The sequence below is a fragment of the Cebus imitator genome, unplaced genomic scaffold (assembly GCF_001604975.1).
Source record: "Cebus imitator isolate Cc_AM_T3 unplaced genomic scaffold, Cebus_imitator-1.0 Scaffold13, whole genome shotgun sequence".
In the NCBI taxonomy this organism is placed as follows: Eukaryota; Metazoa; Chordata; class Mammalia; order Primates; family Cebidae; genus Cebus; species Cebus imitator.
Window position 1 is genome coordinate 8,368,681 of NW_016107328.1, and position 19,412 is coordinate 8,388,092.

Consider the following 19,412-nt stretch of genomic DNA (forward strand, 5'->3'; position numbering starts at 1 on the left):
TCTTCATCCTGTTAGAAATCTATGAAGGGAACATGTGAAGAAATACTGCAGAGATAAGGAAGCCTGCCGCCAAGGAGTCAGTCTGGAATCTGCAGTCCAGAAGGTGGGAGAAATGTTCCCATTCACTCTTTCCAGACCTAAGACCATCCGGGAGTCCCTAGATAAAGGCTGGCCATCTCTTTCGCCTCCATCTTTGGCAAACCTGTTTCAACGATCACTGAAGCACTTTCAGACCAACTTCCTCCCATCCAGAGAGAGCCCAGACCGCCCTGGGAAAAAAGACACCCACCCAGAGGGAAGGTCCAAGACGCCCAATGTCTCAGCAGCCCCCACCCCAGTCACCACCACCAGATTGGTGGCTTGATGAAGATGAGGATGGGGTTGTCTTATTCATCGCCTTTACCAAGTCAGGTACCTACCTGGGGCGAAGTATTCCATACATTTTTATTAAATGCTAGAATGTGCAGCCTCCTCCCCCCAAAGAATTGCATGTAGTCATCTCTACTCAATAAGATACCCAACCAGGGACTGAAGTTTCTTTGCCCCTTTGAAAATCTGAAAGGCCCTTTTTCAGTCACCTTAGCAGATGGCCAATACTAGGGAAAAGGAGACCCATCGAAGGGCAGTGGAAAGGGCTGTGTTGTATGCGGCAGCTGAATTGATGGCTGCAGGGCTGACTTGTGAGCACCCTGCAGCTCTGTAAGGGTCACAGCTAGCTGAGAGTTCACTGCGGGGCTGGAACCCTGCTGAAGGCTTCACGTGCCCATCTCATTTGACCTTCTGGCTTTAGAGGCTCAAACAATAATTCTCATTTTATCGACCAAGAGCCCAGGATGTAGAGAAACTGTTCAAATTTTTCTAAGGTTGCTCAGCCGGAAAGCTATGGAGGCGATACCCTGCCCAGTTCCGCCCAGTAGCACCCAACATACAACAGGCCCTTTAAAAATATTCATGAAACTGTCCAGGTATGGTGGTTCATGCCTTAATCCCAGCCTGTAATACAGGAGAGTTCTAGTCTGGGTACTTTGGGGCTACAGTTCTGCTTAGAGAAGACATTGCCGAACTAATACCTCAAGACCACTGAGAGGCCTTGAGGAAAGAGGCCTCAAGGGAGGCCAAGGCGGGTGGATCACCTGAGGTCAGGAGTTCAAGACCAGCCTGACCAACATGGAAAAACCCTGTATCTACTAAAAATACAAAATTAGCCAGGCGTAGTGGTGCATGCCCGTAGTCCCAGCTACTCAGAAGGCTGAGGGAGCAGAATCGCTTGAACCCGGGAGGCAGAGGTTGTGGTGAGCTGAGATCACACCATTGCACTCCAGCCTGGGGAACAAGAGAAAAACTCCGTCTCAAAAAAAAAAAAAAAAAAAAAAAAAAAAAAAAGCATGAAACTGAGTTAGCTAACGAATTAATTCTCATCTGTAAAACGGCAATAATATGCCCTTTTATAACTCCAAGGTTTTTAGAGGGAAAAAATAAGATAATCCATGAAAAGAACTGCTAAGATCCAGATTGCTATAGATAAATCCCTAGTTCCTGACAAGAAGTCTTAAGATTGATAAACAGAACAGAAAAATGGAATGTGCCAATACCTGGCACAGGACTATGCAGGCATTGGAGGTAAATATGCATATATCTGCATGCATATGTGTGGATATGTATGTATAGACAGAGCTGTGTATATCTAGCCATGTGTCTATTAACTTACTGAGATAAAAATAAGAAATGTGTATTGTAAGATAGAAACATAATGTGTATTATGTTTTCTTTTCTTTTTTTTTTTTTTATTTATTTTTATTTTTATTTTTTTACAGGGTACCGCTTAAGAAACAATTTTACTTTGAAGTAACCTCTCTTAATTAGCAAAGGAAGAAGGAAGCCTTGGGTGTGAAAGATGAAGTTCTGTGTAGCTTGGTGTCCATCAGGTACCATGTCTACCAACAGCTAATCTGCACAGAGTTCACGGGGAGCCCAGAGATGCGCCCGTAGAAGGCTGGGACGCAGCCACAGCGTGGTGAATCGGATAAAGCAGGTCCTGAGAAGCAAACGGGGTGGATTTCCCTTACTGCTTACCTGCGAAATCCCGCAGACAAGACAGAAGGAAAACTCATGTGACGATAGTTCTCACACGCACGCCAATGTTCAAGCCCCCCTGGGGTAATCCATCTCAGACTTCCCAGGGAAGGCTGTCATTATTCATCCCTTTACCAGGAGAGGGGCAAAGAGGAAGGAGGCCAAACCTTCAGCAGAACCCTGTTAGTAATGGGAGAGGAGGAGAAACATGGACCTCCTGCCTCCTCGAGACCTGCCCCGTCCAGGAACGCCTGACATCCACGGCTGGGCCTCACCTGCCTCCAGTGCTGGCATGGGGCAAGTGGGCTGGGAGGACATGTCATTTCCAGCACAGAGGCAGACCCCACTCCTGACGTTTCTGCCCATCCACAGCCCCAGGCTGTCCACCGCCAAAGGCCAGGCCCTCCGTAGTGGTGCTCCCGGGAATCCAGAGAAAATTCAATAGAGGAAGCCTGGGGATGGGGTGGGGGGAGGAAACGAGGCAAAGAGGCCCTGCCAAGTTTTCCAGAGGAAATGAGTAACCCGTTGTTATGCAGTCACACAGCGCCAAGCGAGGAAGTGGCATTGTCTGGGGACCAGCCACGGGGCCTTACATAATAGGCACCCCTCTCACTTTCTGGACCTGGCCGTATTTGGGGATTGGCAAAAACATCTGATGAGCACCTCTAGCCTGTGTAAACACTGGCTTTATGAGGGTGGTGGAGAGAGGTCTGGATGGGAGTTCTGCTTGGCTGGCGCTGAGTGAAATCGATTTGGCCTCATCCAGCAGGCTTCCATCCGTTGGGTGGCAGTGCTGCTCAGTGGTTAGCCCTGACCCTGAGGCCAGGCTGCCAGCACCTATCCAGGTTCCAGCTGCACCACCTTCCAGCTGTGTGATCTGGGCAGGTTGCTTAACTGCTCTGTGCCTCCATTGCCTTATCTATAAAAGGATACTATTTGACCTGTAATCCCAGCTACTCCAGAGGCTAAGGCAGGAGAATCACTTCAACCCGGGCGGTGGAGGTTGCAATGGGCCGAGATCGTGCCACTGCACTCCAGCCTGGGGACAGAGCAAGACTCCATCTCAAAAAAAAAAAAAAAAAAAAAAAAAAGAATGGTTATGTTCCCTGGGTAAAGTCGAACCCTGAGTAAATTTAAAGGGTCATGATTCAAACACAGATTTAATGTATTCTCCACTGAAGGGATTTCTACCAGGCATGGCGACTCACACCTGTAATCTCAGCACTTTGGGAGGCCGAGGTGTGTGGATCACTTGAGATAAGGAGTTCAAGACCAGCCTGGCCAACATGGCAAAATCCCGTCTTTACTAAAAATACAAAAAAAAAAAAAAAATTAGACAGGCATGGTGGTGCCCACCTGTAATCCCAGCTAACAGGGAGGCTGAGGCACAAGAGTCGCTTGAAAACAGGAGGTGAAGGTTGTAGTGAGCTGAGATCATGCCACTGCACTCCAGCCTGGGCAATAGAATGAGACTCTGTCTTCCAAAAAACAAAAAAAGAGAGAGAGAATTTCCCCACTGTAGGTTTATTATAATTATAATTATTTGTGAAACACTTGCAAACGTGTTGGTAATGCAGAGCAAATCCTTTTCCCCTACAGTATGTGAGAGGGGGTGACTGACCTCTTGATGCCATGTCACTACAGAATACTTTCACGCTTTCTTCTGTATTTTTCTAGCTTTTTTTTTTTTTTTTGAGACAGAGTCTCACTCTGTCACCCAGGCTGGAGTGCTGTGGCACAATCTCAGCTCACTGCAACCTCCGCCTCCCAGGTTCAAGCGATTCTCCTGCCTCAGCTTCCTGAGTAGCTGGGATTACAGAGGCATGCCACCACACCCAGGTAATTTTTGTATTTTTAGTAGAGATGGGGTTTCACTATGTTGTTCAGACTGATCTCGAACTCCTGACCTCATGATCCGCCCACCTAAGCCTCTCAAAGTGCTGGGATTATAGGTGTGAGCCAACGCTCCTGGCCCCTTGTGTATTTTTCTAAAGCAAGGACATTCTCCCTGAGGTCCTATAGAAACATCAAGAAGCTGACACAGATATGCAACTAACATCTAACGCTCCCATCCATCTGAGATTTAACAATTGTTGAGAATCAAACTTTGCATTTAATTGTCACATCTCTTTTGCCTCTTTCAATCTGAAACCATTCCTCTGTCTTTCGCTGACACTCACGACCTTGGCACTTCTGAAGATTATAAGGCAGTTATTTGGAAGCACGTCCTTTAATTTGAGTTGTTCTGAAACTTCCTCATGATCACATTCACATCATGCATCTTTATTAACATTTTCTTTTCTTTGTTAAAAAAAATGTTTCCTGGGAGCACAGAACATATTAACATTTATTTTTCTTTTGCATAATTGCAAAGCAAGAGTTGGGAGGAAGATTTCCTGGAAGGAAAGTAAATCATCTAAGTCAACTGTGATGACAACCTGCACCCAATCATTTTTAATTGGGCAAGGCAAGACGATGTAGCAGTTTATGGCTTAGGGAGGATCCGGCAGTCTGCCTGTCTGAGGAGGGACAACGGCTTTTACACAGCCAAGTGGATCCTGGCATCATTTGCCCATGCCAGCTTTGCTTACAAATAAAAAAAGAAAGAAAGAAAGAAAAATGAAAACCCTCAGAGTTCAGCTTAAAAAGACCTTTCATGCAATGCCAGGCCTCTCCCTTTCCCACCCCCCAACCCCCCTTGCTTCTGTTCCAAAGTACAATGCATATGTTTATCTTGCTTCTAAGTAGGGGTATATTAAAATACTTGAGGATTTTCCCCTCCTAATTCTGGCATGCTGGCTCCCACTGGCTACGCAGCCACATATCATGAAGCGCAAAAGCAACAGTAAATTACACCCTTCACAAACACAGGGATCTTTCCTGAGGTTGGAAGTCGCATCACTTGAAAGGCTGACTTTCTTCAAACTTCCAGGAACTGAGTGGCCCAGCGCCCGTCTATTTAAAGGTCAACCCAGCCCTGCTGTATTTGGAGGGCTGCCTCGGACACAGGCTTATTCTCAGCCCCTCTCTGCAGCCACCGCAGTGGGCCAGGCTGTGAGCCGCACTGTGTCCCTTCAAAGGGAGAAGAGAGGCCAGAGACAGAGGATGGCCAGAGAGAGATGGGAGATTGGAAACAACCAGTCGCCTCCCCGCTACCCACTGCACCCCTCTGGGGGACAGGGTGGGGCGATGGTGGCTAGCAGAGTAAACTCCTCTGCCATGATTAAATCTCGGAATCAAGCTCAAGTCCCAATTTTCAGGAACAAGATGGTCCATTTGGTCACACTTTTAACTCAGCTGCCTGGGTCTAAGCTCTGGCAGAGTAGAGCAGATGGTAAAGAAGACAATTCGGGCCGGGCGCGGTGGCTCACGCCTGTAATCCCAGCACTTTGGGAGGTCGAGGCGGGTGGATCACGAGGTCAAGAGATCGAGACCATCCTGGTCAACATGGTGAAACCTCGTCTCTACTAAAAATACAAAAAATCAGCTGGGCATGGTGGTGCATGCCTGTAGTCCCAGCTACTCAGGAGGCTGAGGCAGGAGAATTGCCTGAACCCAGGAGGCGGAGGTTGCGGTGAGGCGAGATCGCGCCATTGCACTCCAGCCTGGGTAACAACAGTGAAACTCCGTCTCAAAAAAAAAAAAGACAATTCAATTCACGACCATCTTGATAAGCATAGGGACCATGGCAATGGGATTTTGCCATGTAGGAGAAAGGTAGGGCTCAACTCAATACAGCCTGAGCAACTGGAAATTCACAGCCAAGGAGCAGGGTGGGTGTCAGTGGATAGAAAATTACCACAAGGCAACATCAGGAGTAAGGGGGATTCTGGCTAAACCAACCCAACAAGATTCTTGGTAAAGGCAGGCCAGGGGAACCAGACATCATCTGGAGGGTAGTGGAAGAGAAGGAACTATATCTATCAGATATAGAAAGTGATCAGATATTGAGAGTGGGTGGTCCTTGTCAAACTGACTCAGCAGAGTTTTTTGCTAAAACTAGATTTGACAAGGAAGTGCACAGATGGGCCTAGGAAAAGACTAAAGTATCTGATTAAATTGGGTCAGGCAAAGAATCTTTGTCAGTAGTTAGTGGGAGATGGGCCCCTGTACCAGTTTGGCAAGGCAGCCAGAGGGGACAAGAACTCTTCTCACCCACCCACCACACTGAGAATCTTTGGAAAGTATTTAACCCTTAGCTTGGTGCTAACATACACACATCTGTATTTAATTCTAAGGGCTTTGCTCAGTATGTGCTCACTCTTCAAACTGCTGGTGATTCAGAGGACGCCAGATAGTGAGAAGTCACAGCTGACAGAGCACCTGCAGCGGGCACAAGGGTTCTGTGGTTGGGGGCGGGCAGTGCAGCTTACAGATGACTTCCAGGATGATGTAGTCAGTTGTCGAAAGTCATCCAGCTAAGGAGGGGGGCATGGCCGGAATCCTAACCCTGATTGGTCTGACTCCGGAACATACCCTCTGATTTCATCACACTCTTCATGCACCCCCACATTCGTGAAGTCAGCAATGTTGTAAAGAAGACAGGCCCCACAGATCCTGTACCACGCAGCGTGCAGGGCTAAGATAGAAAGAACTCATCCCCCCGAGAGGCATCCAAAAGGGCTTCCTGGAAGAGGTGGCATTTAAATTTTGCCTACAATGGGGCTTTTTGACAGGTCAGAGAAGAGAAAGGGAAGAGCAACCCAGGATGAAAGTACAACATGAACAAAAGCAATGAGACCAGAGATGGGCTTGGGTGGGTGATGACAATTGACTGGTGAGGCTGAGCCCCCGTGTGTGAGGGAGCCAGGACTCCTTCTGGGTGTCTTTCCAGCCCATGTGAAGTGGGTGTCCCCTCAATGCAAGTCACTGCACCACATCATCAACCCAGATTATTTCCGATCCCCACAACGGTGCGAGGAATCGAGACGACGAGTCCCCGGTGAGAGAAGTCACCACTCCTGAGTCCCTGGCTCCTGAGTAACAGGGCCCAGACTTGAACCCAGGGCTATTTGGTACCAAGCTCCGTGAGTTTCCCAGGCGGCCCTCCCACGTCCTTTTTCCCCTTCTGGTGAGGTCATTGTCGGCACAGAAAAGGATGTTCAGGGGGAATGAATGGAGGAGGGAAGGAAGAGGGGAACAGTGCCAGGGCTGTGATTCAATACAGACCTTTCCTCGCATCTGATTAGCCTGAAAAGACTTGGAAATCAAAACCAACCAAACAAAACACTCGAGGGGCCAGCCCAGGAAGCTTCTATTCTCCAGAACAGTACTGAAAAGAGAGGGCGCAGGCCAAGGATCTCTAAGTCAGATGCATCATCAGAGGGGACTGAGGAAAGGGAACGTGTTTCCGGATAGCGTCTGAGGGTGGGCACGCGGGGACAGATCCTGAGAAGGGAATGTCTGTCGGTGTGATTTCACGGGGAGCAGCCTCAGGCGAAAGGAAGTGAAGGCAGCAGAGCCAGGCAAGGGAAGGGGGTAGACTCGGCTGGCGACCAGCTCAGGCCATCAGGCCATCCACAGGGAACCCTGGAACATGAACCGCACCACGGAGTTTGCCCCACATGGAAGCAAGGGGGAGCAGCCCTTTGCACCCCTGAGTCAGCCAGGGCTGCTGGAGGGTGAGCAACTTCCCGGATGAAGCAGCTCCATTTGGAGGAAGGCTAATCTCCAGAGAAGGGGTGCTGTGGACATTAGCGGCAGTGGACGTTAGCAGCCGCCGTCTCGGCAGCTGGGGTGAGTGTACCGGTCCAGGGAGGGGGACCTTCAACAACATCCACTACAGTTAGTCACAACTGAATGACTGTGCGATGCTCAGGAATGATAACTGCCCCCATTTTTTAACATTTCCTGCAGTCTGCTTCCCTAGGTCAGACACTGCCTGGGCTGAATCAGCCTCTCAAATGGATGCTGGAAACATCTGGGACTTAGAAGGACACCAGGAGTGGGAAGAGCACCCCTCTGGGGAGACAAGAGCCGGGCAGAGACCGTGACTGGAGGGAAGTGGACAGAACAAGAACAGCGCTGCAGAGAGTCCCCTGTTTTCTCCCCTCTTCTCTCCTAAAGAGAGCTGGCATCCAAAATCAAGAGAAACGAGCTGAGAACACAAACTCATCCTCCCATTCTTATACCCTAAAAAAGTCTAAAACTCAGCTGGGCCTGGAGGCTCACACCTGGAATCCCAGCACTCTGGGAGGCTGAGGTAGGTGGATCATCTGAGGTCGGGAGTTTGAGAACAGCCTGGCCAACTGGGAAACCCCATCTGTACTAAAAATACAAAATTAGCTGGGCATGGTGGTACATGCCTGTAATCCCAGCTACTTGGGGGGCTAAGGCAGGAGAATCCCTTGAACCCCGGGGGCAGAGGTTGCGGTGAGCCGAAATTATACCATTGCACTCCAACCTGACCAACAAGAGCGAAACTCCATTTCAAAAAAAAAAAAATCTGAAACTCACAGAACAGCCTCTGATAAATGTTTTCACAAGATTATACACTCTCAATAATTATTTTCAATAAGTTAATTGATGGGTCCTGTCACAGTGCCTGGCATACAGTTAGCACTGAAGAAAAGCTGAGTGACTTGTCCACTGACACATTGTAACATCCACCATACGCTTACAGACAACCTCCTTGATCATTCCCAAAATAGTAGAGGCTCTCCTTTGTCAAGCTGAGTTTGGCCTTAGTCACATGACGCTGCATTAGCCATATCTTGATTTTTCCTTTCCTTTCTTTTTTTTTTTCAAGACATCTCGCTCTGTCTCCAGGCTGAAGTGCAGTGGCACAATCTCAACTCACTGCAACCTCCACCTCCTGGGTTCAAGCGATTCTCCTGCCCCAGCCTCCCGAGTGGCTGGGACTACAGGCATGCACCACCACGCCCAGCTCATTTTTGCATTTTTAGTACAGACGGGGTTTCGCCACTTTGGCCAGGATGGTCTCAAACTCCTGACCTTGTGATCCGACCACCTTGGCCTCCCAAAGTGCTGAGATTACAGGCGCGAGCCACCACACCCGGCCACATCTTGATTTTTCAACTACAGCTTTGCTGTCCCCAAATGTTCATCAACGGATGAATAGGTTTTATTAAAAAATTCAATACATCTGTGCTATGAAACATTATTCAGTCCTACAGAGAAATGATGTGCTGATCTATGCTACAACAGAGATGAATCTTGAAAACATTATATCCAGCAAAAAAAAAAAAACAGACACAAAAGAGCACTCCAGAATAAGTATATCTATAGTACAAGTGGCGCAGCAATTTCTTAGCACTCAGAGAATTGTGGGGAGAAAGAGGTGACTGGTAATAAAAACAAAGTTTCTTTCTGGGGTGATGAAAATGCTCTAAAATGGATTATGGTAATGGTTACACAACTCCATGGATATATTAAAAACAATTGTATTGGCCAGGCACAGTGGCTCATGCCTGTAATCCCAGCACTACGGGAGGCAGAGGTGGGAGGATCACTTGAGGCCAGGAGTTCAAGACCAGCCTGGGTAACATGGCAAAACCCTGTCTCTACTAAAAATACAAAAACAATCGGACATGATAGTGTGTGCATGTAGTCCCGGCTACTCGGGAAGCTGTGGTAGGAGAATCGCTTGAACTTGGGAGGCAGAGGTAGCAGTGAGCCAAGGGGGCATCACTGCACTCCAACCTGAGCAAGACTCTATATCAAAAAAAAGTTGTATTATATACCTTAAATGGGTGAGTTGCAGGTGAATTATATGTGAATTACATCTCAATAAAGCTGCTATATATAGAAAAGAAAGAAGTTCGCTGTGATGCGAAGCAATAACACCAGCAATGATGGATCCTGGTCACTGTATAGAAATGCAAACTGCTGACTTCGAGAAGAGGTCTGAACGGCTCCACGAACACACAGACGTGTGTCCCCAAACACATCCCCCTGGAAAGGCGGAAGAGAACAGCTACTGCCCACTACTCCCCAAATCTCTGGCCCCCGCCTCCAACACCATGCCAGAGGGGGCATGGAACAGACAGCAAGGAACTTTTATTTTGTCTCCTGCCCTGAGCAATTCCTAAACAGTGGGAGTTAAATATTTATAAAGCCGTCACTGTTTGTTTAATGTTCAATCTGTACTTGGGAAGGCTGAGGTAGGGAAATGCTGAAGTGACAGCTGATTATACAAGCCGGGAGCAGCTTGGCGCACCAGGATCTGACACTTCCCAGGGCTCTGGCCCTCACCTTCTCTCCCTTTTGCTCCTAGCATGGGCTGCCTTCCTCCTTCTCAATGTGCCCCTGGGTTAGGGGGAGGCTCTGGTGTTTAGTCTCCTTTTCCCAGCTCCCATAGAATAAGACAAAACAGCCCTTTTCACCAAAAGCCACTGTCTCCTTGCTTTTGATGTGATGTGAGCAGTCCCTGAGACTAGGATGCTGCTGGGGAGACAGCTTCCTTCATGGAACCCAATGCATTGAACCCTCTGCCAACAGAAGATCCCGCCCAGAAGCAGGGACCCAAACCAAGGCAGTGGGAACAGCACCCTCAGACAAGGAACGCCTTCTGAGGCTCCCCATAATCATCCTCCTCGTCCCCTGAGCACGTCCCTCGCCAGGCCCCAACCTGACGCTTCATCAAATACGAATGCTGAAATCCAACTCACAGGCTTCACATCTGGCTTTGTCATTTATCAGCTGTGTGACATTGACCTCCTCTGACTCAGTTTCCCGTACTGTGAAGCACACATGAATGGTCCGTCTGCTTCGCAGATTCACTTTTGAACATTAACTAAAATAGTACTTTGAGGCAGCCAGCATCGTTATGATGAACTCAACGGTGACCGCACCACCTGCTTCTGAGTCCCAACTCTAAACCTCACTTGTCTGTGACTTTGAGAGATTCCCTCACCTGTCCCAGACCTCCTCCCTGGCCTACCCAGCAAATGAGATTACTACGTAAGAGATCTCCAATACAATGACAAAAACGAAATATGCCAGCAGATAAAATGAGACAGGGTGAGCACTGCCCGAAAGTGTTGCTGATACCATGCAAGGTGGGCAGATGGCCACGAAGGCTCCTTCATGCCTGGGACTCCCATGACTCTTTTGGGGGCCCAGATACCTCTGAAAGTGGCTAATGCACAGGGATTATACTGTCAGCTTCATCTGGTAAGAGCTTTGCCAGAATCTCCAAATTGCTTTCCCCATTAGGGTGCCACCAGTTGGTCTAGAAGTGAAGAGATGACCTGGGCTAAGTAACAGTGAGAGGCCCGGTCCAGCCTGCAGGACCTCTCTTAAACCTGCCGCCTTCCCTTCCTAGCACTATGTTGGCAGTAGAGTGGGGGCACACAGATGGATAAGCGAGATCTCCCTCCTCAAGGGCTCCTGGCTCCCACATTGAGCCAGACACATAAAGAAACCCCTAATGAATGCCAGGATACAGGTAGGAAGAAACCCCTAATGAATGCCGGGGTAGAGGTAGCTCGGAGAGGTGTAGTCAAGGCAAAGGAGAGTGAACTAGGCAGAGAGTGAACCAGGCAGAGGAGCTCTGCAGGCAGGGAAACTGAGGCAGAAGAGAACCTCATTACCCCAGAAAAGAACCCACTTAAAATAGGTCCAGATCTGCCAGGTAGGGTATGGGGCTACGGGGGTTGCAATATCTTAAAAAATCAAGCTTCACCACCTGTGTCTGATTCCCAGTTCTACCCATTTGGCTGTGATCTTAGGTGACTTTTGTCACTTGTCCTAGCCCTCTTTAGTGGGGGATGAGGGGAGGCTTTATCTTGGAAAAAGAAATAAATAATCATAAAAACTACATTAGTATGCAATTTATAATTACACGTAAACGATGCATAAAATAAGATTTATCTGTCCTATATTTTAAAACTTAAACCTGAAATTATAATTTTATTTATTTATTTTTTGAGACAGAGTCTCACTCTCACCCAGACTGGAGTGCAGTGACACGGTCTTGGCTCACTGAAACCTCCGCCTCCTGAGTTAAAGCGATTCTCATGCCACAACCTCCCAAGTGGATGGAATTGCAGGCAGAGCTAATTTTCTGTATTTTTTAATAGAGATGGGTTTCACTATATTGGTGAGGCTGGTCTCAAACTCCTGGCCTCAAGCGATCCTCCGTCTTGGCCTCCCAAAGTGCTGGGATTACAGGCATGAGCCACTGCCCCTGGCCCCTGAAACTAATAATTTTAAACTACAATCTAATTTGCTGAGTTGTGTACAGAATCAATCTAATGTCGAGGCTTTTCCTCAGCACGCACTTTCTCACAAAATATAAAATTCCTTCACTCCACCCCTCCATCACTGATGCAAAGAATTATTTTGCAGAAGACCTTCCCAGGACCTCTCTTAATTTTTTACATTTTTAAATCCCTTTCCCTTGATTTGCCTAAAGAGCCACCATCTTTCCTTTCTCTTCTCCATGGTTAACTGGTCCGATTCTGCCAGTGCTCCCCACTTGCTGTGTCCTCAGCATTACTCAACGCCCGGCACACAGGAGGTGTCAGTAAGCGTGTGTGGTTCATGCCACCTCTCACAGGCCTTTGCCGATTACAGGAAACCCTGCACCTGGTGCAAAACATGCAATTTCTTGCAGCTAATCTGCCTTGGAGAGAAAAAACCCTGTTCCTCAATTCCACCACTGTCATCTCATTGAAAACATAGGAATCATAAGAATCAACACTTAAATATTTTATTATAATTGCATATTTATTAACCAATCAAAGGGTAGGATCTTTTTTTGGTCTGCTGATTGGAGATGCAAATTGTCTTTCATGCAAAATACACACTCACAAGTCAACATCTACGATTCCTGGTTTCAATTTCTTTAAAGCAGTACCAAAGCTAGTCACCTGTAAAGCATATGGAATACAAATTCCATTGGTTTTACAATTTTTTTCTCTAACTTTTACAGCTGTTTTGCCTCTAAGTTATTTAGTGACAATTTCTTTTTTTAGCAAACCAATATTATCCATTCTATCCAAAGTACTAAATTTTCATAAACTCTCTTTATAAACTCAATTTTCATCAGTTTATGTAATATTTAATTACCAACACAACAACTTTTGACAAGCGCATAAATTAACTGGTGGTTAACAAGCCTTCTGGGCACACCAATATCAATAGCTAACATTTATTGAGTGTTTACCCTATGCCATAAAACACCGTTCTAAGTCTTTAAATGTACTAATCCATTTAATGCTCATAATCACTTTAGAAGGTGGGCATTAGTATTACTCTAATTTTACAGATGCAGCATACAGGCACAGAGAGGTTAATTAAAACTTGCCCAAGGTCACACAGCTAAGAAATAGGAAAAAGCTTTGAATCTGGAAAACTGGGCTTCTGGGTAGCCCACAAGCCTTCAGTGAGCCTGGAGCCTCACTCAGTTAGTAACATCACTTAATTCAGTGAGTGGGCCAAATGGAGGTCAGCTAAGAGTTTCTGCTGTTCTTGCAGTGGACTGACAGATGTTTACAACGTCTGGCCATCAGTAAATGACTGATTATCATTGGATGTGGGTGGGCTGAATGTTGGCAGTGAGTTTATTTGTGCATATTTTTAGTTAGGATGACTTTTGCCTTCCTAGGCAAGCTCTGTCTGCAGGAACACAGATAACACAGGACCCTCTCAATTTCTGCGTGGCTAAAACATGAACTGCTGTTGGGGACAGGATGAGAGGAGAGGCTGGGGAGACTTAAAGGCCAGATGTGTCAGGCCAAGGGATTTGGATCTAACTCTGCCTATAGATGCTTCTTCACATTCAGTGACTGGGCAGAAATTACACCTGCCTACTGCTGCCTCCTAGCAAAGGGATAAGATTCAGGAGATCCCCAAACTGCAGGCACAAATGACAGAGCAGAAGGAAGGGGAAGAAAACCTGGAAGTGGAATGGTGAGCTTGCATGCAAGAGCTTGGAGGCTTTCCTTCCACGTCTGACCTTCCCTGAGTCCCCAAGACACCTGCACTGCTGGACGGTGGGCCACAGTGAGTGAGGCTGAGCAACGAAGGTAGGGACCCGACCAGAGGCCAGGTAGGCCTTCCAGGCAGAGGGAAGGTCAGACATCCGATCTCTGGGCTCTTGGTCCATTGTCCTTTCCACTGCACCATGCCACAGTCACCAACAGAGCTGAACTGGGTAGCCGGATGGTTACTGCTTAGGGGAGGGGTAGACCGAGCTCAGACCGGAAAAAGCGTGAGAAAAAATACATACCATTGCACAAAAGCAGAGAGAAGTCTCCAAAGCCCCCTCCCAAAGCCCAGACAAACGGACTGTGTCACTAAGTCAATAACTTTCCAGAGTGGAGGGTTAAGAAGAGGAAACAGCTTTGTCACTTGAATCCTTTCTACCTGTTAAAAGAAGTCACCTTCCTGCTCCTTGAAGTAATTGACATCAAGGAGGAATGCAGAGAATTTTCGATTCCTCAGTCTGCTGACAAGGGGCTCTGTTAGAATGTGCACACTCCCCAAGAGCCCAAATACTACTTAAAGTGCAGAGGCAGGTGGCATTAGGAAATAAACAAGCCAACAAAAGCAAGCCAGGCTTCACTGCTCCCTGGACAGCGGAGGTCAAGGCCTGACCAGGGTCCTAGTACCCCACATGCAATCACATCTCGAGGGAGGGAAGGCCCAACATGCACTGCATTCACCAATCTGACAGCTGCCATCTGAAGAAGGGTGTCAGGAGGGCCCCAAAGATCAGAACCCAGAGAGCTGGCTGACCCAGCAGGAGGAAGAACATTAGAACTCTGCATACCATCTTTCAGTGGTAGTGAGTGCCCCATCAGTGGAGGTATTCCAGGGTGGACTAAAGACAAGCGGCCAGGTTGCTCTGAGTTGGGGGGTCAACTTATCACTTGGGTGGTTAGAATAGAATGCATTAAGATTCCACCAATGACTCAAGACTTGTGCATTTGTTCACAAATGCATCTCAGAAAGGCTGCACAATCTAACCTGACCCATTGTTCCTTCACATTCCTTTTCTCTCTCACTTCCTCTGCAAAGCTAGAGGAGCTGTATGGATGTCAGGAACAGTGTCCTTTCTTCCTTTATGGAGGGCCTACTAGGTGCTGGCACTGTCTGGGGTACTCCCTGGCTGTGCCGGATGTTTTTCTTTTTTTGAGATGGGGTCTCACTCTATTGCCCAGGCTGGAGTGCAATGGCACGATCTCGGCTCACCACAACCTCTGCCTCCCAGGTTCAAGCGATTCTCCAGCCTCAGCCTCCTGAGTAGCTAAGATTACAAGCATGTGGTACCATACCTAGCTAATTCTGTATTTTTAGTACAGATGGGGTTTCTCGATGTTGGTCAGGCTGGTCTCGAACTCCCAACCTCAGGTGATCCGCCCACCTCGGCCTCCCAAAGTGCTGGGATTACAGGCCCCTAGTACCAGTTCTCTAGAGCCCTTGCACAATGGGTCCAGTTTATCAATGAGAATAGAAGCCAATAAACGTTGCCGAGGGCCTCCTGGCTCCACTTGTGAAAGCCACCATCCGTTGGTGGTAACGTTATCCTATCATTCCCACTGACAAATGAGGACACAGATCAGAGAGGAGAAAGGACGCCCTCTGTTCACCGAACAAATCCGTGGAGGAGCTGGCTTTCCAATTTAGCCAGCCCTGCCCAGCTCCAAGGCCCATATTCTCTCCCTGGCTGTGCTGGACGGGGCGAGACACAGTCCCACCGCCCCGGGAACACCCACCCCTTCCTCCAGGAAAGTCAGGACTTGCTTCTGCTGTCTCCGCTCCCCGATCCACAGCCTCAGGGGTCATTCTACCATTTCTTCTATATTTCACCATTGGCCCAATTGAATTCCGGTGGCGCAGGCTGCCCCCAAGGCATGGCAGAGACGACCAGGGCTTTGAGCGCACAGATGAAAGGCAGCGCTGCAGAGCACATGAGGTCTGAGCACAAATGTCAACTGCTTTCATCAGGAAAACCCAAAATTACCCACTCTTACACACAGTCTTTCATCTGCTATGGGGCAAGCAGAGGCTGCTTATTAGAAATGCTGCCTTGTTCGTAATCTCCTTGTGGGGGACAGGGTCGAGGGGCAAACGCCAGCATCACCCTCAGAATCACGGCGCTGCCTCACTCCGAGGGGCGGCCGGGCTGTCGGAAACACAGGCTCCACTCTGCCCTCGGCCACCGGACGCTGACTAACCGGACAGAGAGGAGGTCTGCCTGGGCCAGCTGCCACCACTGCAGAGGTGCACTCTGCCAAAAGACAGCTGCCCCCAAGGCGGGCTGCCGGAGCGGCGGGCCGGCCAAGCCACTGCTGTGCACCTCCCACACATACAGACTGCAGCTCCAGGAAACAGAAGTCTGAGACCGCAAACTAAATGAACAGGGGGACTGACCGGCCCTTCTATTTCTTCCTTCTCTCTTTCTCTCTCTTTCTCCAGCAAAGCCAGCAATTGAGAACTCCACATCATAGATTACTGTGGCTAAACGGGGCCTCTTGAGGTCATCGATACGGTTCCCCTGGATCAAGACCAGTCTGTCCTGGGTCATCACAGGAGCCAGGCCATAACCCTCCTGAAAGGGATCTCAAGGGAGCGCTGGTTTCCTTTATTGCTACCAGAGCAGCCTTCACCTTTCTGAATCCCAGAACTCATGACATTTGACTTTTGTCTTTTATTCCAGTATCTATCTCCTACTCATGATCTGTGAGCCCCTCAGACCAGGGGCTGTTCTGGTTTTTTGTTTGTTTGTTTGTTTTTCTTTTTTGAGATGAGGTCTCATTCTATTACCCAGGCTGGAGTGCAATGACACGATCTCAGCCCACCGCAACTTCCGCCTCCCGGGTTCAAGCGATTGTCCTGCCTCAGCCTCCCAAGCAGCTAAGATTACAGGCATGTGCCACCACGCCCAGCTAATATTGTATTTTTAGTAGAGATGGGGCTTCCCCATGTTAGTCAGGCTGGTCTCAATCTCCCCATCTCAGGTGATTCACCCGCCTCGGCCTCCCAAAGTGCTGGGATTACAGGTGTGAGCCACCACACCTGGCCGAGAACAGGGACTGTTTCAGTCTTCTCTGTGTCTTCAGGACTGAACACAAGGCCTAGTCCAGGGAGCTGGCTAGTAAATGTGGGTGGGTGGATGGGTGGGTGCATCGATGGATTAGTAGATGGTAGTACAGGCAGAAAGGGGAAGAGATGGAAGAGAATTGTAACTAGGGGCTATCAAACACACCTACTCTAGACTGCCACCATCACGGAAGTTTGGGACAAAAGGGGGCTTGAGAGATGCTCTAACTCTCACTGCCACTCCTTATTTGCAGAAGAGAAAACTTGCACTCCAGCACTCACTGCCTTGTGCAAGGTGAGATAATTCATGCTAACACCTAGAGTGGTTGGCAGCCTCCACCAGAAAGGATAAATAACAACCGGCCTGCTATCAGAACCGAAATGATTATCCTGCGCCACTAGCTTGTGCGAGAAGTGCTGCCTCTAACCTGCAACAAAGAAGCTTCAGCTCAGTGCTGCTAAAAATACAATAAAAGCAAGAGGAAGGGGGCCCAGAAAGGAAGGAACACAGGTCTCCCACCACTACAAGCCAAGCTTAAGGTGATGGGTCACAAAGTCCCACCAGGAAGGCCAGTCCTCTCTGCTTCTCACCTAGATCACACACCTCACCAGGATGAGAGGAAGACAAAGCTGAGCGCTGGGATCTCCCTGGAATAATTCCTACTATGAGAGAAAATGCAGCCAAAATCCAGACACCAGAATGAAATCATCTATCTCCTGCTTGGGGATGGTGAATACAGACAAATCAATCCATGACTACTTCCTGACAGCCTGCTGTGCATTCAGTCCTGGGCTGAGCACACACAAAGGACAAGAAGTCTAAATCCCGACCAGGCCCACATTGAGGTCATTGCCCGACTACTCATTCATGCACTTGTTCACACAATAAATCCTTACTGAGCACCAATCGCATGCCGTAGCACTAGATTCAGGAGTTCAGGTCTGTTCTTTGCTGAGTATGCAAGAAGCCTGAACTTGATTCCAGGAGAGACCCTCTAACAATAACCATCATGCACATGGCTCATGTCTGCATGGTGCTTTTCCGTTAGCAAAGCACTTGCCCCTACACAGTATGTTTAATGCTCACAACCACCCCAGGGAAGACATCAGATAAGTGTTCTCATGCTCTCCCACTGCACATTTAGGGAAACTGAGGTACTGAGGGTTGAAGGCACTCATCCATGAACACATAGTGGAACTGTGACTGAAACCCTGATCTTCTGTCTTCTTTTGGCTACAAATCTTTGGTGGGCTGGGCCGTGAAGCATGTGAATAGGTGGAAAGCACAGGGCAAGCTTGCATGAAAAGACATAGAGCTGGGCTCTTCAGGGTCAGGTGACGTACCCATGGCACCTAGCACTTGGCATGAGCCAGAATCGGAAGCAAAGCAAAATGAAACAAAAGCTGTCTGCTGCAGAGAAAGAGAAACATAAACAAGTGATCAAAAGCAGGAATTCTAGAGTCAGACCATTCCTGGTTCTACTTTTACGCTGTGAGCTCTGAAGAAGCCTCTACTTTCTCATCTGTAGAATGGGGCTAATGAACCCAGCCCATCTCTATAAAATTCACCAGGATTAAGTACCAGACATGGGCCCACATGTCCTCTTTTAACCTGATGAGATCTGTGATGTCACAACTGTTTTAATTGAGATGAAATCTGCATAATATGAGCCATTTTAAAGTGTACAAATTCAGTGATATTTATTTAGTACATTCACAATGTGGTATAATCACCATGTCTATCTAGTTCGAAAACATTTTCATCATCCCCAAATAAAACTTGGTACCCATTTGCATGGCATGGTAACTTACGCCTATAATCTCAGCACTTTGGGAGGCCGAGGTGGGTGGATCACCTGAGGTCAGGAATTCAACACCAGCCTGGGCAATCTGGTGAAATCCCATCTCTACTAAAAATACAAAATTAGCCAGATGTGGTGGTGCATGCCTGTAAATTCTAGCTATTTGGGAGGCTGAGGCAGGAAAATCGCCTGAACACGGGAGGTGGAGGTTGCAGTGGACTGAAATTGAGCCACTGCACTTCAGCACTCAAGCCTGGGCAACAAGAACGAAATTGGGTCTCAAAAAAAAAAAAAAAAAACATTTGTACCCATTAAGCAGCTACTCCCCACTGCCCCAGCAACTATTAGTCTGCCTTCAGTCTTTATAGTTTTGATTATTCTTGAAAATTCATAAAAATTGAATCAGATAAGGCCAGGCACAGTGGCTCATGCCTGTAATCCCAGCACTTTGGGAAGCCTAGGTGGGTGGATCACCTGAGGTCGGGAATTCAAGACCAGCCTGAACAACATGGAGAAACCCTATCT

General features: G+C 48.0%; 2 long non-coding RNA genes across 2 annotated transcripts in view; both read right to left on the reverse strand.

Moving 5' to 3' along the window:
- LOC108283870 overlaps positions 1 to 19,412 on the reverse strand; it is a 434,667-nt gene that overhangs the window by 281,327 nt on the left and 133,928 nt on the right. The gene's annotated exons all lie outside the window — the stretch shown is intronic.
- On the reverse strand, positions 3,752 to 12,091 carry LOC119467255. The gene is made up of 2 exons (XR_005195793.1): positions 12,026 to 12,091; positions 3,752 to 3,831 (listed from the first exon to the last, which is right to left on the reverse strand). It is a non-coding gene; the product is annotated as an uncharacterized LOC119467255 (long non-coding RNA).